The sequence below is a fragment of the Schistocerca americana genome, chromosome 9, assembly GCF_021461395.2.
Source record: "Schistocerca americana isolate TAMUIC-IGC-003095 chromosome 9, iqSchAmer2.1, whole genome shotgun sequence".
NCBI classification, from domain to species: domain Eukaryota; kingdom Metazoa; phylum Arthropoda; class Insecta; order Orthoptera; family Acrididae; genus Schistocerca; species Schistocerca americana.
Window position 1 is genome coordinate 35,048,299 of NC_060127.1, and position 24,892 is coordinate 35,073,190.

The following is a 24,892-nucleotide window of genomic DNA, read 5'->3' on the forward strand; positions in this document are numbered from 1 at the left end:
CTATAGTTTTGTACTTATTTTCTGACAGTGACTATCGAGACGAATCCAATGATGTGTAACAGTAAGGTCTTTGAAGGTCAACGAAGGTCACAAAGGTGGCATGAACGTCCATTTACAGAAGGTGTTCGAAGTGATGACCATTGGTATCAATGCAGTGCTGCAATTTTCTTATTATGGATTGAGTGGTATTCCCATGCAACGTTTGTCCCACAAACTTTTCAGTTACTGTCATACTTTCGGAGGTATTCTAGGTGGCAATAGTTAGTGACTCACACTGTAGATTTCATTCGACAGAATAAATCTTTATGTAAATCACAAAGTAAATAAATGCAGTCGTGGCCATCTCAGAAGTTAAGTGATACAAATCTCGATACAAACTGAACTATCTTCTTTCACATTATAATACAGGGTGTTTCAAAATGAATATACAGGTTTTAAGACTTTGTATCTCATATTACATTCACCTTACAATTATAAATAATACACCAAATGAAAGAGAAACACAAACATTTTTTGTACAATTATTCATTGTTAAAACCATCACACATCGAGCCCATAGGTGAAGTGTTCCGAAACCTTGATCAATGTGTCAGTAACTGTTGCAATAGCACTGTTTCTAAAGTCGGATAGATCAGCTGGTATCGGAGGCACATACACAGGATCGCATCAGATCGTGTATGAACATGGAGGTTATGCATAAAATGCTGTGTCAACCGGCCCCTTGCGCCCAATCCACCGGTCACATACAACGTCGTCTAACCAGTTTGTTATGCCAGTGAGGCGGCACATCACCTTGCTCCCAAATGAAGATGTGTTGTTCAGCTTCTTCCCATTGAGGCACAGCCCATAGCTGTAGCACATCAAGATAAGAAACATGAGCTACAGTTGATTCACCAAAAAAGAAAGGCCCATAAACTTTCCGCAGGGATATTTCTCGGGGCTAAGCGTGAAAGACTCTCGCTCGTTCAACATGTTTTTCAGTCACTCATTCTCATTCATTATTCTTCCTGTTGTGCACAGATATACAAACAAAACTGTTTGAGTTGCTCTTTCATTTGGTGTATTATTTACAATTTAAAGTTAAACATAATAATTGCTACAATGCCTTAAAACCGGCATGTTCATTTTGAAACACCCTGTATTATGCTCGGTTTCTTACAATAATTAACTACAGCATCTTCGCATCGTTGGACGAATCTTTCTGCAGCGCATGGCTGGCGGCTCAGCCACGAACCAGTACGGCATTTCCTCACCTGCAAAACAGCGCCGGCAGAACTCTCCACCACTGTCAAGTCCCCATGCAGTTCAAGAAACAAAAGCAACACACGCATTTTGGAATGTTTACTCAATATACCTATTGTAATAGAAGCGTTAATCATTTATTGAAATAACAAAATAAAATACTCTACCATGTGTGGTGAGAGCAGTGAGAATTGTAGTGAATCAGCTTCTAAGATAAGTAAGCGCATTGTGTGCATGTGTGTGTATGTATGTATGTGTGTGTGTGTGTGTGTGTGTGTACACTGTTATACACTCCTGGAAATGGAAAAAAGAACACATTGACACCGGTGTGTCAGACCCACCATACTTGCTCCGGACACTGCGAGAGGGCTGTACGCACGGCACAGCGGACACACCAGGAACCGCGGTGTTGGCCGTCGAATGGCGCTAGCTGCGCAGCATTTGTGCACCGCCGCCGTCAGTGTCAGCCAGTTTGCCGTGGCATACGGAGCTCCATCGCAGTCTTTAACACTGGTAGCATGCCGCGACAGCGTGGACGTGAACCGTATGTGCAGTTGACGGACTTTGAGCGAGGGCGTATAGTGGGCATGCGGGAGGCCGGGTGGACGTACCGCCGAATTGCTCAACACGTGGGGCGTGAGGTCTCCACAGTACATCGATGTTGTCGCCAGTGGTCGGCGGAAGGTGCACGTGCCCGTCGACCTGGGACCGGACCGCAGCGACGCACGGATGCACGCCAAGACCGTAGGATCCTACGCAGTGCCGTAGGGGACCGCACCGCCACTTCCCAGCAAATTAGGGACACTGTTGCTCCTGGGGTATCGGCGAGGACCATTCGCAACCGTCTCCATGAAGCTGGGCTACGGTCCCGCACACCGTTAGGCCGTCTTCCGCTCACGCCCCAACATCGTGCAGCCCGCCTCCAGTGGTGTCGCGACAGGCGTGAATGGAGGGACGAATGGAGACGTGTCGTCTTCAGCGATGAGAGTCGCTTCTGCCTTGGTGCCAATGATGGTCGTATGCGTTTTTGGCGCCGTGCAGGTGAGCGCCACAATCAGGACTGCATACGACCGAGGCACACAGGGCCAACACCCGGCATCATGGTGTGGGGAGCAATCTCCTACACTGGCCGTACACCACTGGTGATCGTCGAGGGGACACTGAATAGTGCACGGTACATCCAAACCGTCATCGAACCCATCGTTCTACCATTCCTAGACGGGCAAGGGAACTTGCTGTTCCAACAGGACAATGCACGTCCGCATGTATCCCGTGCCACCCAACGTGCTCTAGAAGGTGTAAGTCAACTACCCTGGCCAGCAAGATCTCCGGATCTGTCCCCCATTGAGCATGTTTGGGACTGGATGAAGCGTCGTCTCACGCGGTCTGCACGTCCAGCACGAACGCTGGTCCAACTGAGGCGCCAGGTGGAAATGGCATGGCAAGCCGTTCCACAGGACTACATCCAGCATCTCTACGATCGTCTCCATGGGAGAATAGCAGCGTGCATTGCTGCGAAAGGTGGATATACACTGTACTAGTGCCGACATTGTGCATGCTCTGTTGCCTGTGTCTATGTGCCTGTGGTTCTGTCAGTGTGCTCATGTGATGTATCTGACCCCAGGAATGTGTCAATAAAGTTTCCCCTTCCTGGGACAATGAATTCACGGTGTTCTTATTTCAATTTCCAGGAGTGTAGAAATACAGCTCCTCACGTTGTGGCCAGTGCTATGATACAAATCCGTGGGCGAGCAGCGACCTTATGCTGGAAGTGGTATGCTGCAAGAAGTATTGCCTCACATACCAACAGCTGTTGGCAGGTTACCCCGGGATTCATTGAGCGCTGGCGGCTGATGCCGCGTGACACGCTTTCGCTGCTGCTTCTGGGGCGCAGACTATGGCAAAATCTCGAGAGTGTGTTGGACTTCACCCCAGAGTTGAGTTGATATGCTTCGGTACTATATAGGGTGTCCCAGAAATGTTGCGACAAACCTTGAGGGGTTTAGAGAGTGTGTTGAGCAAGAAATTGAGGAAGAAGCCCGTTTCCAGAAACGTCATCCAACAACGCTATAGCTCCTGCCACGAGGCCACCCCTTTGGCAGCAAACGTGCCTTTATACGCTGACGTCTCGCAGTGTTGCTTGTTTTTCAATGTCCGCGACTGACTGCAGCGATCGCCAGTGGAGAAGATGGAGCTAGCTGCTATGTAGCCAGGCCTTGTCTCCTATGAATGCGGTGGTTGAGGGTTTCCGACATGTGTTTCCATCTGCAATTTATTTTTCTCCTGTATACGGTAAAACATTGAGTGTTTTAGAGGATTCTAGCAGAAAAATAAACTGCATATGGCAACCCGTGACCAAAGTGTCTGAACAACACTGTGTAATGCGGACTTGAGCTCTGGGTGTTATCAGAGGCGTATCTGTCACTGTAAAAGGAGGCAAGGTGTATTACGATGTCAGAAGAGATACAGTGGGAGGATGGTCAGGAGAGCTCAGAGCCTCTGAACTTAGACTGGTTATTGGATGTTAAATAAGTAACAGATCCACCAGGGACATTTCAATGTTTATAAAGCTGTAAAGCTGCCCGTATCAGCTGTTTCTCATGTGAGTGTGACGTGTAAATGCGAAGGAATAACTACAGCCAGACCTCACATACTTATGGGTCCTGACAGTTGAGCATTGAGAAAGGCGGTTGTAAAAAAAAAAAAGAAAAATCGCGTGAAATCAGCAGGATCAATAGCTCGTGAGTCCCAAAGTAATACCAGCAGTTCAGCTAGGCCTATTAATGTGCGTAGGGAGTTGAAAACAGTGGGGTAGAGTGGTCGAGCACCTCTTGAACGTCTGGAATGCTAAGCAACACTTGAGGTGCTCCAAAGAGCGACGCCACGGGACAGTGGATGACTAGAGATGAGTGCTTTGGAGTGATAAATCATGCTGCACCTTGTGGAAATGTGGTGGTATGGTTTAGGTTTCACGAATCCCTCAAAAATATTACACATCACGTGTAGTGGCAAAAATGAAGAGGAGGGAGTTTTACAGTGTGGGGATGTCTTTCGTACTTTTGCTGTGGTTCTTTTATTGCACTTAAGTAAACGCTAATTGCAAAACAATGTGAAAAAATTTTACAGCATTGTGTATTGCGGACAGCAGAGGAATAGTTCAAACAGCCTGACTCTATGAGTGTGAGAATGCACCTGAGTAATGGAACAAACTTCGCATGAGCGCATTTTGTTAGTGGAGGTTGCCTACATCAGGGGCAGGTATGCACTCAGGGGAAAACCTATTGTTCTCCTTTGATTGACAGGTCATTAACCTATCGTTCTCCTGTCAATGAAAGAACAGTAGGCTAATGACCTGTCAATCAAAGGACAACAATAGGTTTGCCCCTGAGTGCATACCTGCCCCTGATGTAGGCAACCTGCACTAACAAAATGTGCTCATACGACATTTGTTCTATTACTCACCTGACATAAAGCAGCATGAGTGAGGCAATGGACTGTGGACAATAGCATTCTGAAATGGGCTGGAATGTGATGTGAACACGTTTTACAGTGTTTTGTACTGCGCACAGTAGAGGAATAGTTTGAACAGCCTGACTGTATTTGTATGAGAATGCACCTTGTCATGAAGCAGCATGTGTGAGGTGATGGACTGTGAACAGTAGCATTCCTGAAATGGACTGGACTATCAGTACCCTGACCTGAACCCAATAGAGGCCTTTGGAATGGGTTAGAGTGTTGACTTTGCTCCAGATACCAGCATCCAACACGTTTACCTTTCTGGTTTTGGCCTTTGAGCAAGAATGGGCTGCCATTCCTCTGTAGAAATTCTGAAATGTCATTGTGGCTAGTAGAATTCAGGTCATCGTAAAGGCAAAAGGTGGACACATCACAATCAATTCTCCACTAATAGCTGGCCGGGTAATTTTGATCAGATACTGCATGTTTACATGTTTCTGGGCCTGTTCTGTTGACGAGTTGGTATGTATGGTGTTCAAGGACATATGATTGGATTAGAAGGTGGTTTGTGGGTTTGTTATTTAACTGCTTATTTCGTGTTTCGGCCATAGTGATAGATCACAAAAGTGGTCTTTCAAAATTTGTGCATTGTTGTGTGGCACATGTTGTGAGGGATACAGTGGTTGATAAGCCTTTTTGCTCAAGAGCCAATACTGACAATGTGAGGTGGCACTAAGGCTGTATGTGTACCAATCTTATTATTAACTTGAAACCAACATAAATTAGTATATTCCGAGCCCCCAATTGACCAGCTATAGTACGGGCGCTTTAAGTTGGTCACGGGCCCCCAAGTACTGATCATTGAAAGTCGGCACTATTTGGAACATTTGCTGTCTACTGTGGTCTGTTTCTGATTACTGACAACCTCAGCGATCTAACAGCAGTCCCTATAGTTGCGTGGTGAGGTGTTGGTGGTTTTACTATGTGTGAAAAAGACTTAGTGTTTGAACTTACATCTAAATGTACTATTTGATATGAGACACCATCACACAATTTTGATAAATGGCTCAAATGCCACTATTCGTCTGCTCACAGTGTTGTATTGCAACGGACTCAATTAATTTAGTGTTCTTTTCTACTGAATCTTCCTTCGTCGTCGGCATTGTCATTGTTGCCGTGAGGCACCGTTATGCCAAGTGGAAAGGCGCGTCAATCCTAGAGCATGAAATATGGTAATGCTAAGTCATTGACAACACACAACGGTCTCAGTAGCACCTGATTCGAGAATAACTGCAGTAGTTAGGATCTACGAACTACCCCCTTTTGACCAGGTGCCCAAAACTTAACCCGTAACGAGATCCCTTCAAAGCAAATTGTCATAAAGATCGTCTATAAAGGCTTTGTACAACGATAAGAAATGTTACAGTTTATGGAATAATAACAGATACGACCAAACTGTCTTGTCTCTTCTGTTTTATCTAACGTAACTTTGTTCACAGTTTTATTTCGCATTCACCACTCATTCACACTCTGATGTGGAGTATATGCGAGTGCCTGAACCCTAACTCCCAAGTTCCATCGAAACCCTTTGATGAATGATTTTGGTTGCTCGACACCAACAGTCAATTCAGTTCGACAATTGGCGTCCTAGGTCACGACCCTTATCACGCCACTTGTTTAACCAGAGAGGATCTGGTCCTCTTCTTTTCCTCTTAACTCCACTTTTAAATCATCCATCCTCACTGTTTGGTGAGAGGATAAATCGTATTTCAGCGTCGTCATTGTCGCTGATACCAAGAAGGTATCTCATGGAAGTCTTCGGCAATTTCTTTAATTTTCGTTGTAAGTTAGTATAACTATGTATTTATCCACGAGGGCTTTTATTTAGTCCACGCTGGGTGTAGTCTTGGTATCATTCGGTGTTTCTTGAATCTGTATTTCGCTCATTATTGATAACACTTCAAAAATGGCTCTGAGCACTATGGGACTCAACTGCTGAGGTCATTAGTCCCCTAGAACTTAGAACTAGTTAAACCTAACTAACCTAAGGACATCACAAACATCCATGCCCGAAGCAGGATTCGAACCTGCGACCGTAGCGGTCTTGCGGTTCCAGACTGCAGCGCCTTTAACCGCACGGCCACTTCGGCCGGCATTGATAACACTTCTTCAGGTCTATGTGAGGGAACAAGCCTTTAATTACATCAGTATCGCAATCTGCCAGGAGGTAGCTCCTTTCATGAGGTATTTTCATTACTTTGTATGGAAACCCTTTGATGAACAGTTTTGGTTACTCGATACCAACAATCAATGATAATTATATAGTATTTTGTAATTGACTCTTCTAGTTTAGCCACCGCCCTCCACGAATGTTTGTTAGGCATAAGACAATTACACACTTTTCTCTCCGGTCCGCTACTATTAAGGGTTCGAGTAAAAGTTAACGTTTTTCTCCTTTTCATAAATTGGAGCCAGCTCTCCGCGATATAATTTAAAAAAAAACGATTTCAATACCGCGTCCCTCGTGAGATGCGTATAGATTTATCCTGGAATTGACCGCCCTGTAGGTGTACTCAGTTAAATGACCACACTTCGCTATCTGCGATTTCGTGTAACTAAATGTCCTTTTGTTAATCTGATCGTATACTGTAGTTATTTAAAACTCGCCCCCATATTTTTTCACAACGCACAATTAGCACTTCTTTACTTGTTTATTTCTAAGAGTAAACGAAAAAATGACGCCGTATCATCGGCTTCGTCGATATAAGGCAAAACATCTCAATATGCCCAATTTTACTTCTTGTTATAGGATCAGCTACCTTACTCATTAATTTACCACATATTATTTCCAATAACACTAAACAGGTATCTGTTATAAGAGGGCTATCCACAAAGTACATTACGTTTTCGTTTGTGTCCGTTAGGTGCGGGGCTAGCGCGGCCATCTTGGTGTCATGGCATTCCGCCGCTCAGTCGGCATCCTGCCGTGATAGTGAGAGTTTCGTGCTGTACTCCGTTGAGTTACTGTGACAATTTGAAATGTCAGCGTTAATTGAAAATGCCGCGAAGTGTGAAGTGCATGCTGTAATAAGGTTTCTGACTGCAAAAAACTGTATACCGATAGAAATCTATTGGCAGCTTTGTGAAGTGTATGGGGCAACATAATCACTGAAGGTGGAGTGCGTCAATGGGTCATAAAATTTAAAAATGGCCAAACTAACGTTCACGACGAACTTGTCGAAAAAGTCGATGCCGCGGTCCGTGAAAACCGTAATTTCACAATAACGGAACTCTCTATGAGTTTCCCACAAATTTCACGAAGTTTGTTGCACGAAATCATTACCGAAAAGCTTGGTTACCACAAGTTTTGTGCAAGATGGATACCAAAAATCTTGACAGAGATTCACAAAAATCAGTGAATGGCTGCAGCGTTAACGTTTTTGGACGCTTACGAGAAAGATGGCGACTCGTTACTCGATCGCATCGTTACTGGTGACGAAAAATGGGCTAAGCATGTGAACTGCGAGACAAAATTGCAGTCAATGCGGGCCCCAAAACCCAAGAAATGCATGCAGACGATGTCGGCAAGGAAGGTGATGGCGACTGTCTTTTGGGATAGAAAAGGTGTGATTTTTGTGGATTTCGTGGAAAGAGGCACTACAATAAACTCTCAAAGGTATTGCCAAACTCTGCACAACCTCAGGAGAGCAATACAAAACAAGCGCAGGGGAAAGTTGGGCTCAAAGATCTTGCTGATTCACGGCAACGCCCGGGCCCACACGGCAAATGCCACTCGTGAAGTTCTCGAATCTTTTAAGTGGGAGTTGTTTCCTCATCCGCCGTTCAGTCCCGACCTGGCACCGAGCGACTTCCACTTATTCCCAGCAATGAAGAAGTGGTTGGCTATGCAGCGTTTTGATGACGACGCACAGCCTCAAGAAGAGGTAACCACGCGGTTGAAGGCGCAGGCGGCCGAATTTTACGACGAAGGAATTTCCAAGCTCGTCCATCGCTACGGTAAGTGCCTTAATTTAATTGGCAACTATGTAGAAAAGTAGTATTTCAGTGTGGCTTTCATCTGTATATAATAAAAAAAATTTCCAATACTTTATTTATTTTTAATTCCAAAACGTAATGTACTTTGTGGATAGCCCTCGTATTTTAATTGTATTCAATAGCATGTTATTATTATTATGACCGACCAAATCGTAACAAATCCCGCGGTGTGCGTTTTGAACGGTAGCTTTACACTCGCCCAGCCTTTATTCATGCAATATTATATATAAATCTACAGACAGGACCGAAAGATCGATCTCTCTACCGTAACCAATAGAGGCAAATACGCTAGTCAAGTTCCGTTACATCTATCTTGACTCGTATCGTTACACTTTCCTACAAATGTGTACCGCATTTGAAAACGACTGTCTCTGTAATCAACATTAATGAATCCACGCTACTTCCACGTCGATATTTATAGCGTAGCAGCTGACTGGTATGGGTGTATGCATGCCTTGAGCTGTCAGCACTGGAAGACAAACAATAAAATTTTCCCCTTCTTATACCTCGTAATTCCTCACTTGCCAACCTACTTGCCCCTGTGCCCTTAAGGTAAGCGTTCATCTTTATATAGCTCACTACTGAATTCACCAATGTCCGCTAATATTAAGAACACCTTAAAATAGGGCAAGCCCGGGAGAGATGATGCACATTTTCAGAATCGCTTATGTGAAGTCCCATGGGGCACTTTTAGCAACAATTTATCTTTGTACAACTAATTTTTTTATTATTTTTCTCAATGTAAGATTTAAACATAGTATTTAACCATGAAAACATCTTTACATTGCAGTGTCTGTCCCTTATGGCTCTGAGCACTATGGGACTTAACATCTATGGTCATCAGTCCCCTAGAACTTAGAACTACTTAAACCTAACCAACCAAAGGACATCACACAACACCCAGCCATCATGAGGCAGAGAAAATCCCTGCCCCGCCGGGAATCGAACCCGTCTATCCCTTATGCTAAGGGTGATAAGTCACATCCTGAAAAACCGCAAAACTACCCCTTTATAACCAAAACCTGCACATATATATATATATTATTATTATTATTATTATTGGTGTTTTGCCCTTAAAGAGCGCATTTGGACTAAACTACATGGCCAGTTCCTTTTGCTGCCTTCCTTGCTGCCCAAACTTCCCTCATTCGCTCGCTGTGTTTCTGTTTCCGGTCCTCTGTCCATGCTTCTTGTCGGCTTTGTGTCTTCGGCTTCATCTTGATTGCCTTTTTGGTTGCCCATATTTCTTTCATCTTCTGGCTGTGATCTTGCTTGCGTTCTTCGGTCCATTTTATGCCTGTTCGTTTGTCGCATTGTATCTCATGTAGTTTACTTTTCTTAATGATGTTTCTGAACTTTATTCTGTCGTTTATTGTGTCTGCTATTATGTTGAGCTGGTTCAGGTTGTTTACTACCTCTGCCACCCATTTGTTGTTTCTAGTGGTTACCCAGTCAAAGATCTGTTTGGTCAGCCTGTGTGATGGCATTCTGTATAGGTGTCCATAGAATTGTAGTCTGCGTTTTCTAATCTTTTCTGTGATTGTCTCCGTATGTTTGTACAGTTCCTCTGTAGGTTTCTTGATCCATATTCCATTGTTGTTAGTTGCGCCAAATATTTTCCTGAGTATTTTCCGTTCTACTTTTTCTAATTGTCTGATACGTGTATGCCCTAGGATTAGTGTGGTCTCTGCTGCATATAGTGCCTTGGGGAGCACCACCGTGTCATAATGGCGCAATTTGGCTTTTTGTGAGATAGACTTCTTGTTGTAATGATTCCACACTACTTTGTATGCCTTGTCCAGTTTAGTCTTTCTTTCTTCGTTTGCTCTGTTATGTCCACTCATTTGTAGTGTTTCACCGAGGTATTTGAAGTTTGCCGTTTTGTAAATCGTGCCATACTTTGTGTTCAGAGATGAGAGTTTCTTTGTGCTCATAAACTGTGTCTTTTCGTAAGAGATCTGTAGTCCAGTTTTGGAAGCGATTTCGTGCAGTTTTTCAATAGCGTCTTTTGTTTCCTTTATATCTTTCGTGATAATCGCCAAATCGTCTGCAAAAGCCAGGCATTTAATCTGTAGGTTTCCTAAGGTTATCCCCTGTTGTGATGTTTCCCATTCTTTTATGACCTTATCTAACACCAGATAGAAAAGGAGAGGTGAGAGGCCATCGCCTTGTCGGACACCTGTGCGAATTTCAAAGGGCTCTGATAGTTCCCCACAGAACTTTACTTTGGAGGTTGTGTTGGTTAAAGTTTGCTCTATGATAGCCCGTGTTTTGTTGTCTACTTTGTATTCTGCTAGAATTTTGAAGAGAGTTTTCCGGTCGATAGAGTCGTACGCCTTTTTGAAGTCAACAAAGGTAATGATCAGGTTCTGTTTGTGTTGTAAAATCATTTTCAGGTTCCAAATTTGTTCCGCACAAGACCGCCCTTTACGGAAGCCTGCTTGGTATTCCCCAATCAAGTGGTCGGTTTGGCATTCTAGTCTGTTCAGTAAAGCTTTAGAGAGGATCTTGTATGTGACCGGTAGTAGGGATATTCCTCTGTAGTTGTTCGGGTCAGTCTTGTCACCTTTTTTGTGTAGTGGGTGTATCAGGGCAGTTTTCCAGTCGTCAGGAATTTTCATGGTCTTCCAGATGTCTTCCAAGATCCTGTGGATGTTTTTGGTGAGTTCTGGGTCTTGTAATTTCCAGATTTCCGCGATGATGCCATCTTCTCCTGGTGCTCTACGATTCTTGAGTGACTTAATTATTTCTTTAACTTCTTCTAGAGTTGGAGGTTCACTATCTGGATTGTATGTGCTCGTTTCTGTCATCATTTCTTCCATGGGGGGGTCCGTGTTGAGCAGTTTTTCAAAGTACTTTGCCAGAATGTCACAATTGTTTTTGGTATTGGTTTCTAGGGTTCCATCCGGTCTTCTGAAGCACAAGTTGGGTGGTTGATATCCAGTCATATTTTCTCTGAACGTTCTGTACAAGTTTCTTGTATTGTTCTTCATGAAGTCCGATTCGATCTCTGTCAGTCGCCGTTTGTCATACTGTCGTTTTTCACTGCGAATGATTTTGCTTGATTGCTTCTGTGTTTTCAAGAAGTTCATCCAATTCTCTTGGGATTTATGGCTACTAAATTTTTTCCATGCACTGATTCGTTGGTCAATAGCTTGGTCACATGTGTGGTTCCACCAACGGTGTTTCCGTGTTCGTGGTGCTTGTGCTAGTTTCATGGCCTCTCGGATTCTTCGTGAAAGTTGTGTCCAGTCTGTCGTTTTCTCCATTTTAATTTTGTGTAATATTTGTGTCTGGTTTAAAGTAACGTATTCTGGATCTGGTCTAACAATTTTGTTCTTTTGGAGCTTTTTCTTGGGCAAAAGACGAATCCTGATCTGTAGTAGGTGGTGGTCTGAGTCGAAGTAGCCTTTACGGGTGTCTATGTTCAAAATTTCTTTTCGTGAGTCTTTCTGCACTATTACGTGGTCGATTTGTAGTTCTTGCTTTCCGCTGGGGAATTTCCATGTGGTAAGTTTTCGTGTTGGTTTCTTGAATTTTGTTGACATAATGGCGAGGTCGTGGCTTTTGCAAAAGTCTATCAGATGTTTTCCGTTTTTGTTGGTGTCCTTGTGTGGAGTATGTTTTCCTGTGATATGTCTGTATATCTTTTCTTTTCCGAGTTTGGCGTTGAAGTCTCCCAGTATTATTTTGACTCTATGTGCAGGAATTTTTCTGATAGTTTCTTCCATTGTCGTCCAGAAGTCATCAATTTCGTCCGGGTTTTTCCTGTTGTAGTCATTAGTCGGTGCATGTGCGTTGATTATTGTGTAGGATTTATTGGCTGATTTCACTGTGATGGTGCTGATTCTTTCGTTTGGTGACGAAAAGTCGATTATGCTGTCCGTGATGGACCTGTGTACTGCAAATCCTGTGCCAAAAAGTCTTAGGTTTTTCAGTTGTCTCGATGGTTTTCCTTTGTATATTCTGAAATTCTCCGTGTTGAAATGGTCTTCGTCTGTGAATCGTGTTTCTTGCAGTGCACATATTTTGATTTGAAATTTTTCGAGAGTGTCTGTCAGTTGTTTCATCTTTCCTGTCTTCATCAGTGTGTTCACGTTGAGTGTGCCGATGTAGTGTTTGCATTTGGTCTTGACGGAGTTTGAGAAGCTCCGATTCTTCTCATGATGTCCGTGAGCCCCCGGAATCCGATGCTCACGACAATCCCAGTCTATTGACTGGGGCCCGGGGTAATGAGATTTTTCTCGTTGTACCATCATGATGTTTAGTAGTTGGATGTATGGCATGCTGCCGACTACAACCTGACTTTCCAGATCAGGAGGTTGGTTGAGTCCGCCACTGACATGTGGAGCAGACGCCTTTTGTAGCCGCCCACTGTGGGAACAGACGCTACTAGTAGTTTTGGTCCGCCCCGAGTATTTCATTTCCTCGGTACCACCTATATCTAGAAGGCATTCCCCTATCCGCCACCTGGGGAGGCGCTCGGTTGTGGGTCTACTATATATATATATATATATATATATATGTATGTATATATGTATGTATGTATATATGCTAATTTTTGGTTAAAAATATGTTGTGCATTGAAGAAAAATAGTATAGTTTTAACGATAGTGTTCTAAATAATGTCTTATTTATGTATCTAAGCAGTTAACTGGTTTAGATAACTAGTTAACCTATTGATAGCTGAAAACACTTGAGCGAAAATACAAACAAAACAGAAATGTTTTCGCTTATTTAAAACTGTTATTTGATTTGCAGGGAAAGTATCCCTATGGACTTTGTTGTGTCATGTACCCCGATCTGTAGGTTTTTTTCCTTTATATGGGTAGGGGAGAGCTCGCAGCGGCACAGTCCACTGCTCTTCAGCCAGTTGGCGTTACAAAAATTCAGAAGGATGATTACATATAATGGGGGGGATAAAAAGGTGGACATAAACACAGTAAATGGAGATGATGGGAGTTAAAATATAAACTAAGATGGGGGCATGCACTGGTGGACAGTTAAAAAGTCGACATTAAGTTAAAAGAACACAGCTGGCAAATCAAAGTGCACCTAAAAAACCACTGGAGGCAAACAACTTCGAAGTCGGCCACAGCATAAAAATGACACAGAGCACAAAACGTAAACCACTGGAAACGATGGAGCACTCATGAAGAATAAAAAACCGCTGGTAGGGACCTGCCGAGGGATTGGAGGCCGGAGAGAAAAAGATGGGAGGAAGGTGCGGTAGGGGTTGGAGGCGGGAGGGGGGTGGTGGGAGGAAGAGGAGAAAAAGGGGGTAGGAGACGCACCAAGGGGCAGGAGATGGGCAGGGTGGAAGATGAAATGAAGGAGGAACGCAAGGCAGGAGGAAGTGCAGAGACACTGAAAGAGAGGCAGGGAGTTTAGGAGGGGGAAACACGCTAAGGAGAAGGGATGGGGAGGAGAGGGAGGCCTGAGGAGGAGATAGGATGAAGATGGGTTTAGAGTTGGTAGGAGGGGTAGACGAAAGGGTGAAGCTCATCATCCGGGAGGGGTAGGAGCTGGAAGTTGTGTTGGGAAAGGAGGTGGAGGGTGTGAAGATGGAGAGAGGGCGGGACACAACGGTAAAGGTGCGGCAGCGGGCTGGGGGTGGAGACCGCATCTTATAAATTCACGACGTTGATAGCCAAGATGTTCATACTAGAAACAAAACACACCCAATAGAACTTACTGTTAATACAATTAATCAAACATTTGGAAATATTTGACTGCTTACAATAGACTAAGAATTAATCGTGATGCCGAAAAGGTTTTGAAGAGACATTTATAGACTTACTTCAGTTATTCACCTAGAGCTTACGTAAAACACTTTTATTATGACCTGGCGTGCACCGAGCAACTGTAGTGCCGATAGGTCCACACACTGTGCTTGCCGAAACTACGAGGGATGAGCAGTCTATGCCGCATACAGCGCCTCCCCCGGATTTACCCTATAACTGTCACTGTCCGTATTTCTGCTCGTTACTGAGCATGAAAACTACACTCTTAAGAAGCTCTTATAGTCAGTTGACGTTTTTGGATTTGGTTGTTAATTGATAGGTGTATATTATTATAAAATACAGCTAAGAATGGTGGACCGAACGAATACTTGCTGCAGGCTGCACAGTTTGACGACCACTGGAGTACACTGTGCTGGCCGAACCCTGTTCTAAAATAATGTTGGGCTGACCACTATAGAGGGTGTAGTGTGGCGATGATCACTCATTCAGCTGAACCCCCTGATTCCCTTAGCAGTAGCAGCTACGCGCCTTTGCCAGACGTTGACCATGAGCGCTTTAAACTCCAGCACATTGTTGCGAATGCTTCGGCAGTTTACCATTTGGATTTTAATACTCTCACCTGTGGGAGGCATTTCTTCTTTCGATCTTCTTCTGGGTTTCCATCAGCTATCTTTATCTGGGTTGGATGGAGAATCGCCTAATCTAAAAAGAAACTCTTGTGTGCACCTGGCAAACATTCAGCTACCTGAGTGGAAGCCTCTGGTGTGTAGTGCACACCTGACCTATTTGGGGGGACCCTACAGTTCTCAACACTATGGCACATGTCGAGGAAGTAGCAGCCTAGCTTGCGTAGCTTTCATAGGAATTTCGATGTATCTGGTACAGTCCTTCCACTCGACTCAGAACCAAAGTGCTACGATCAGTTCTGGGGAGAATGCTGAAAATTGTGAGCTTTGTTGAAACTCCATGCCCAGGCTGGTCTTCTGAACTTCTCTGCCAGTCGCTGGGATGACCCAAGAATGACGTCGGAGCATAGACGACAGGCATCATTTGTCCCAATGTGTGCCACAATCTGCAATTTGTTCCACCCTCAATGTCTGCTGGAATGGCCTCTTCAACATGCTGAGAGAGGCCAACAGGTGTACACACAAAGTGCTCCTGATGCCCTTTCCTGCCCCTTGCTGCCATTTCTCTAAGGGATACCATCATTTACTATACTTTTGAACTGCTGAAGATTAATAGAGCCCTACCATTTTGCGTTTGCCTTCTCCTGACACCAGACAAAACAGGTTTCTCCAATATATGTGAAGTGAGTCCCAGTAGCTCGGTTTCAGTTTCAGTGCAAGAGAGCACCTAAAACTTGTGGGTTAGGGGGATCGGTACAACATACTGAGTCCTCCTTGGTTTCCGTCCACCCTGTACAGGATGCCTAGGTCTATTGTTGACATGCCACTCACAGTCAAGTGGATGAGTAATGACAGATCCGGTACTTCATGCAGAGGTGACAGGATCTACAGGAGAGCATAATACTTGATATACTTCTTGTACAGGTATCACAGCTACACAGTTCTCGGGAGCTCTTCCAACACACCGATTCGCAGCTGCTGGCAGTCGTTGACAGTCTTCAGCGCGATTTCCAGCTGCTTACGAACGTCAACCTATGTTTGAGAACAGCATTCACAGTGGGGGTGCATTTTGGCTGGTGCAATTATTACAAGGCAGAGAACAAATAACATTAAATTTAACCTGCTGGTCATCTCTTAATCTGTTGAGCTAAAAAGCTGCATTAAAGCAGATACACAAAACGAGATTTCTATTAAGGCAACACAAAAACCTGTGGTAAAAGTTTCTAATTTCCTAAAACGTTTTGATATTAATTATAATTGTTGGAAAACTCGAAACAGAGTTAATTTACGATAAATGCAGATAACATACAGGGCTACTCCTCTTTAAGGGAAAACTAGATGTAACACAATACGTTAGTTAGAAAACCTGCTACAGTACATAAATCACAAACGCCGATTTCTTACAAACTGCTCGTAGATCATGCAAAGGACAATGGTAGCTTTCGAAAATTCTCAAAAACACACGTCTATTTGCCTTGATATACAGTGACATTCAGGGGTGATGTATGCTTTGGCTGAACTGTGAACCACAAACACTGATTTACTATGAATTAAATTACGTATCCAAAACACTCGTACGGCTAACTTACGAAAATACAGTTTTCTAAGCGTCCGAAAATTCTGAAACTAACCTATTTCTTACGAAATCGTACAATGAAATTAGAGAAAGATTGTTTTATACAGGGATAGGCCTATTGTCCTGAAAAAATTTAAAAGAGTACAATTTAGTTAAAGCCTACAGTTGACGATAACAGTACTAGTTTATCGCGCACCCGCGAATGTGCGAAATTTCACAGTATATCACAATATAAAAGAGTACTGATACAATCAATGAAAGATTACGCAGAAGAAGCGACGCGAACAGTAAAATATGTGAATCTAGAACTTTGAAACCATACACGATCTTTTACAAGTGGCCTCACACGAGAGAAAATCCTAACTACATCTACATCTACATCTACATGATTACTCTGCAATTCACATATAAGTGCTTGGCAGAGGGTTCATCGAACCACAATCATACTATCTGCCTACCATTCCACTCCCGAACAGCGCGCGGGAAAAACGAACACCTAAACCTTTCTTTTCGAGCTCTGATTTCTCTTATTTTATTTTGATGATCATTCCTACCTATGTAGGTTGGGCTCAACAAAGTATTTTCGCATTCGGAAGAGAAAGTTGGTGACTGAAATTTCGTAAATAGATCTCGCCGCGACGAAAAGCGTCTTTGCTTTAATGACTTCCATCCCAACTCGCGTATCATATCTGCCACACTCTCTCCCCTATTACGTGATAATACAAAACGAGCTGCCCTTTTTTGCATCCTTTCGATGTCCTCCGTCAATCCCACCTGGTAAGGATCCCACACCGCGCAACAATATTCTGACAGAGGACGAACGAGTGTAGTGTAAGCTGTCTCTTTAGTCGACTTGTTGCATTTTCTAAGTGTCCTGCCTATGAAACGCAACCTTTGGCTCGCCTTCCCCACAATATTATCTATGTGGTCTTTCAACTGAAGTTGTTCGTAATTTTAACACCCAGGTACTTAGTTGAATTGACAGCCTTAGAATTGTACTATTTATCGAGTAATAGAATTCCAACGGATTTCTTTTGGAACTCATGTGGATCACCTCACACTTTTCGTTATTTAGCGTCAACTGCCACCTGCCACACCATACATCAACCTTTTCTAAATCGCTTTGCAACTGATACTGGTCTTCGGATGACCTTACTAGACGGTAAATTATAGCATCATCTGCGAACAACCTAAGAGAACTGCTCAGATTGTCACCCAGGTCATTTATATAGATCAGGAACAGCAGAGGTCCCAGGACGCTTCCCTGGGGAACACCTGATATCACTTCAGTTTCACTCGATGATTTTCCGTCTATTACTGCGGACTGCGACCTTCCTGACAGGAAATCACGAATCCAGTCGCACAACTGAGACGATACACCATAGGCCCGCAGCTTGATTAGTAGTCGCTTGTGAGGAACAGTGCCAAAAGATTTCCGGAAATCTAGAAATACGGAATCAACTTGAGATCCCCTGTCGATAGCGGTTATCAATTTGTGCGAATAAAGAGCTAGCTGCGTTGCACAAGAACGATGTTTTCCGAAGCCATGCTGATTGCGTGTCAATAGATCGTTCCCTTCGAGGTGATTCGTAATGTTTGAATACAGTATATGCTCCAACACCCTTCTGCAAACCGACGTCAATGATTTAGGTCTGTAGTTCGATGGATTACTCCTACTACCCTTCTTAAACACTGGTGCGACCTGCGCAATTTTCCAATCTGTAGGTACAGATCTATTGGTGCGCGAGCGGTTGTATATGATTGCTAAGTAGGGAGCTATTGTACCAGGAACCTAATCAGTATACAATCTGGACCTGAAGACTTGTCCGTATCAAGCGATTTGAGTTGCTTCGCAACCCCTAAGGTATCTACTTCTAAGAAACTGTAGGCTTTAACTAAATTGTGCTCTATTAAATTTTTTCAGGACAATAGGCCTATCCCTGCATAAAACAATCTTTCTCTAATTTCATTGTACGATTACGTAAGAAATAGGTTAGTTTCAGAATTTTCTGACGCTTACAAAACTGTATTTTCGTATGTTAGCCGTACGAGTGTTTTGGATACGTAATTTAATTCATAGTAAATCAGTGTTCGTGGTTCACAGTTCAGCCAAAGTATACATCACCCCTGAAACTCGGCATTTATATTTAAATAAACGTGCGTAATCCGTGGATTTTTCACATAACTGATTCTGTACACATTTCTACACAGGCGTGCCGAAGAAGAATACTGCAGCGTTAGTTTATCTCGATCAAAATCGCTAAAATGTGCAGCATCAACAAAGCACGTCTTCTGCCTGTTTCAGCTAACAACAATATTATCAGTTACCATGGACTTACTATTGTTTACTTGCTGGGCGTGCTAACGATAGATTATTGTGAAACCCTTCAAAAATACAACGGTCCGACTTGTTTCAGTTTTTGATACTAAAATTTGCCTTTCGAGTTTTTGAAAAAATTAAGTATAGCAACCACAAAAACTAATGTATGTTTCAGTACAATATAAAATTAATTTCATTGTCACGTTACTACAGCACGTAAACATTGCTAAGGATTCCAATTAACATTCCTGCTATCGTATTATCACGTAAATTCACGTACACCATGGTAAAGGTCACGACTTTGTATTGTTTACTTGCTTAATCAATTATTCAAATTTCCCTGTTCAGCAACAAATTCTGAAGATCTTTATTTGAGTCCCAGCTATCAACACCGTCCTCGTATTTGTACAATTCGTCCCTGAAAACCATTTTCCTGGCACACATTGCTGCAACTATCAGCTGAGTGTGTTTGACACACACTCTGACAAAGTTTCCGCTATTGAGAATATGATATCACAGAGAGAGCTGCCATTTCTCGGTACATCGAGGAGCTATCAACTAATACGAATAAAGTGCATCACACACCATGTGTTACATGCAGTAACTCTGGACATCAAAGACTGCCTTGCCACAGTTTACAGCCGAGGTCTTCAATTGATTAGCAAGATGAGTTGCAGAAGAGAACCATCATAATGGAAATAACATACTGTGTAACTAACAACAAGTTGTTGTTGTTGTGGTCTTCAGTCCAGAGACTGGTTTAATGCAGCTCTCCATGCTACTCTATCCTGTGCAAGCTTCTTCATCTCCCAGTACCTACTGCAACCTACATCCTTCTGAATCTGCTTAGTGTATTCATCTCTTGGTCTCCCTCTACGATTTTTACCCTCCACGCTGCCCTCCAATACTAAACTGGTGATCCCTTGATGCCTCAGAACATATCCTACCAACCGATCCCCTCTTCTAGTCAAGTTGTGCCCAAACGTCTCTTCTCCCCAATCCTATTCAATACTTCCTCATTAGTTATGTGATCTACCCATCTAATCTCCAGCATTCTTCTGTAGCACCACATTTCGAAAGCTTCTATTCTCTTATTGTCCAAACTGGTTATCGTCCATGTTTCACTTCCATACATGGCTACACTCCATACAAATACTTTCAGAAACGACTTCCTGACACTTAAACCTATACTCGATCTTAACAAATTTCTCTTCTTCAAAAATGCTTTCCTTGCCATTGCCAGTCTAAGTTTTATATCCTTTCTACTTCGACCATCATCAGTTATTTTGCTCCCTAAATAGCAAAACTCCTTTACTACTTTAAGTGTCTCATTTCCTAATCTAATTCCCTCAGCGTCACCCGACTTAATTTGACTACATTCCATTATCCTCGTTTTGCTTTTGTTGATGTTCATCTTATATCCTCCTTTCAAGACACTGTCCATTCCGTTCAACTGCTCTTCCAAGTCCTTTGCTGTCTCTGACAGAATTACAATGTCATGGGCAAACCTCAAAGTTTTTATTTCTTCTCCATGGATTTTAATACCTACTCCGAATTTTTCTTTTGTTTCCTGTACTGCTTGCTCAATATACAGATTGAACAACATCAAGGAGAGGCTACAACCCTGTCTCACTCCCTTCCCAACCACTGCTTCCCTTTGATGTCCCTCGACTCTTATAACTGCCATCTGGTTTCTGTACAAATTGTAAATAGCTTTTCGCTCCCTGTATTTTACCCCTGCCACCTTCAGAATTTGAAAGAGAGTATTCCAGTCAACATTTTCAAAAGTTTTCTCTAAGTCTACAAATGCTAGGAACGTAGGTTTGCCTTTCCTTAATCTAGCTTCTAAGATGAGTCGTAGGGTCAGTATTGCATCACGTGTTCCAATATTTCTACGGAATCCAAACTGATCTTCCCCGAGGTTGGCTTCTACTAGTTTTTCCATTCGTCTGTAAAGAATTCGTTTTAGTATTTTGCAGCCGTGACTTATGAAACTGATAGTTCGGTAATTTTCACATCTGTGAACACCTGCTTCCTTTGGGATTGGAATTATTATATTCTTCTTGAAGTCTGAGGGTATTTCGCCTGTCTCATACATTTTGCTCACCAGTTGGTAGAGTTTTGTCAGGATTGGCTCTCCCAAGGCTCTCAGTAGTTCTATTGGAATGTTGTCTACTCCGTGGGCTTTGTTTCGACTCAGGTCTTTCATTGTTCTGTCAGACTCTTCACGCAGTATCATATCTCCCATTTCATCTTCGTCTACATTCTCTTCCATTTCCATAATATTGTCCTCAAGTACATCGCCCTTGTATACATCCTCTGTATACTCCTTCCACCTTTCTGCTTTCCCTTCTTTGCTTAGAACTGGGTTTCCATCAAAGCTCTTAATATTCATGCAAGTGGTTCTCCTTTCTCCAAAGGTCTCTTTAATTTTCCTGTAGGCAGTATCTATCTTACCCCTAGTGAGATAAGCCTCTACATCCTTACATTTGTCCTCTAGCCATCCCTGCTTAGCCATTTTGCACTTCCTGTCAATCTCATGTTTGAGACGTTTTTATTCCTTTTTGCCTGCTTCATTTACTGCATTTTTATATTTTCTCCTTTCCTCAATTAAATTCAATATTTTTTCTGTTACCCAAGGATTTCTACTAGCCCTCGTCTTTTTACCTACTTGATCCTCTGCTGTCTTCACCACTTCATCCCTCAAAGCTACCCATTCTTCTTCTACTGTATTTCTTTCCCCCATTCTTGTCAATGCTCTCCCTGAAACTCTGTACAATCTCTGGTTTAGTCAGTTTATCCAGGTCCCATCTCCTTAAATTCCCACCTTTTTGCAGTTTCTTCAGTATTAATCTACAGTCCACTTCTGCCCCTGGAAATGTCTTACAATTTAAAACCTGGTCCTAAATCTCTGTCTTACCATTACGTAATCTATCTGAAACCTGTCAGTATCTCCAGGCTTCTTCCATGTACATAATCTTCTTTTATGATTCTTGAACCAAGTTTGGTTCTGCTCTGTGCAAAATTCTACCAGGCGGCTTCCTCTTTCGTTTCTTACCCACAATCCATATTCACCTACTATGTTTCCTTCTCTCCCTTTTCCTACTGACGAATTCCAGTCACCCATGACTATTAAATTTTCATCTCCGTTCACTATCTGAATAATCTCTTTTATTTCATCATATATTTCATCAATTTCTTCATCATCTGCAGAGCTAGTTGGCATGTAAACTTGTACTACTGTGGTAGGCGTGGGCTTCCTATCTATCTTGGCCACAATAATGCATTCACTATGCTGTTTGTAGTAGCTTACCCACATTCCTATTTTCCTTTTCATTATTAAACCTACTCCTGCATTACCCCTATTTGATTTTGTGTTAATAACCCTGTAGTCACCTGACCAGAAGTCTTGTTCCTCCTGCCACCGAACTTCACTAATTCCCACTATATCTAACTTTAACCTATCCATTTCCCTTTTTAAATTTTCTAACCTACCTGCCCGATTAAGAGATCTGACATTCCACACTCCGATCCGTGGAACGCCAGTTTTCTTTCTCCTGATAACACCATCCTCTCGAGTAGTCCCCGCCCGGAGATCCGAATGGGGGACTATTTTACCTCCGGAATATTTTACCCAGGAGGACGCCATCATCATTTAACCATACAGTAAAGCTACATGCCCTCGGGAAAAATTACGGCTGTAGTTTACCCCTGCTTTCAGCCGTTCGTAGTACCAGCACAGCAAGGCCGTTTTGGTTAGTGCTACAAGGCCAGATCAGTCAATCATCCAGACTGTTGCCCCTACAACTACTGAAAAGGCTGCTGCCCCTCTTCAGGAACCACACATTTGTCTGGCCTCTCAACAGATACCCCTCCATTGTGGTTGCACCTACGGTACGGCTATCTGTATCGCTGAGGCACGCAAGCCTCCCCACCAACGGCAAGGTCCATGGTTCATGGACAACAAGTTCATGGTTCATGAACAACAAGTATGACAAAAAATTTATCTTTTAAAATACAAATTAGATGCTTCATTGGAGTCATTAGAATATAAGCTTTATATCCAAACGGAATGAGTGAATATAATCGTAGATAAACGATGGAGAGTGGTAATATCCAATAATCAGAAGCACAAAAACAGCTCTTTTAACACTGAAGTATTACATTTACAAGAATATGTGTACAGAAAAAAAACTTGTAGCAGCTCGTCCAAGTCATTCAGATGGCTTAGTTTTTCACGGGGGTCAAGAGGACGTCACAGTGTTAATCTGAAGTGCTGTTACCTCATCTTATTTTATGTTTGAGACGGCATTTTTCGAAGAGACTTGGTAACTACTGGAAGCCCAGTTGCTCGCTTAGTGACCAATTTTTCATCGAGAATTTTGAGGAGAGAGCCCTAGAACCAGTAGCCGTTTTTGGACGTATTTTTACGCTTCTTTCATAGTGAAGCCTCCTGGAGAGGACAAACTGATGGAGGTTTTGCGCCATTTCAACCGCGCTAAAGAGCCAAAGAAGGTGGTACACCAGCCGAATATGGTGTAGGGCCCCCAGGAGCACGCACAAGTGACATGCACTCGACTAATGTCTGAAGTAGTGCTGGAGGGAATTGACACCAGAGCTGTCCATAAATCCGTTAGAGCACGAATGGGTTGGAGATCTCTTCTGAACAGAGCGTTGCAAGGCATCCCATATATGCTCAATAATGTTCAGGTCTGGGGAGTTTGGTGGCCAGCAGAAGAGTGTAAACTCAAGAGTGTTCCTGGAGCCACTCTGTAGCAATTCTGGACGTGTGGGGTATCGCATTGTTCTGCTGCAATTGCCCACGTCCGTGGAATTGCACAATGAATGGATGCAGGTGATCCGACAGGATGCTTACGTACGTGTCACCTTTCAAAGTTGTTTCTAGGCATATCCGGGGTCCCATATCACTCCAACTCCGCCCACTCTACACCATTACAGAGCCTCCACCAACTTCAACAATCCCCTGCTGACATGCAGACTCCATAGATTCATGAGGTTGTCTCCATAGCCTTACACGTCCATCCGCTCGATACAGTTTGAAACGAGACTCGTCCGCAGCGATGTCGGAGATATGATGTTTTACTGGAGTCCTGATATTCATGGTACGCTGGTGAAATACTCGTACGGGAAAATCCTCACTTCATCACTACCTCGGGAGATGCTCTGTTCCATCGTTCATGAGCCATCTGTAGCACCACGTTCAAACACACTCAAATCTTGATACATTGCCATTGAAGCAGCAGCAACCGATCTAACAACAGCACCAGACACTTGTCTTATATAGACGTTGCCGACCTCAGCGCCGTATTCTGCTTCTTTACACATCTCTGTATTTGAATACGCATGTCTATACCAGTTTCTTTGGCGCTTCTGTGTATATTGATAAAAGATGCAGTTTAACATGGACATACAAAAAGACCGTTGTCTCCCTTTTGAAATGCTCTGGTTGGACTAATAAATGATGGCTGACAAGGTCAGTCAATTTACCGTATGCCAACACACACAACTTCAAGTTGTCATCACCCACCACATATCGTGAGTGTGCTTGAGACATTCGTACGTAGAACAGACACCAGAGTTACTGATTTTGAAGGTCTGCCTAACGTATTCGCCTATCTAGGAGCAGTATTTGAGGAATATGAATACGTCGCCCTGCAGATTAGCAGGGTATTACGACCGAGAGACTGACAATGGTTTAGAATCACATCCGCAAGCAACCGTACGGCGCGTGGCAGAGGGTAACCTATACCACTACTAGTCATTTCCTTTCCTGTTCCACTCGGAAATAGAGGGAGGGAAAAACGACTGTCTATATGCCTCCATATGAGCCCTAATTTCTCATATCTTATCT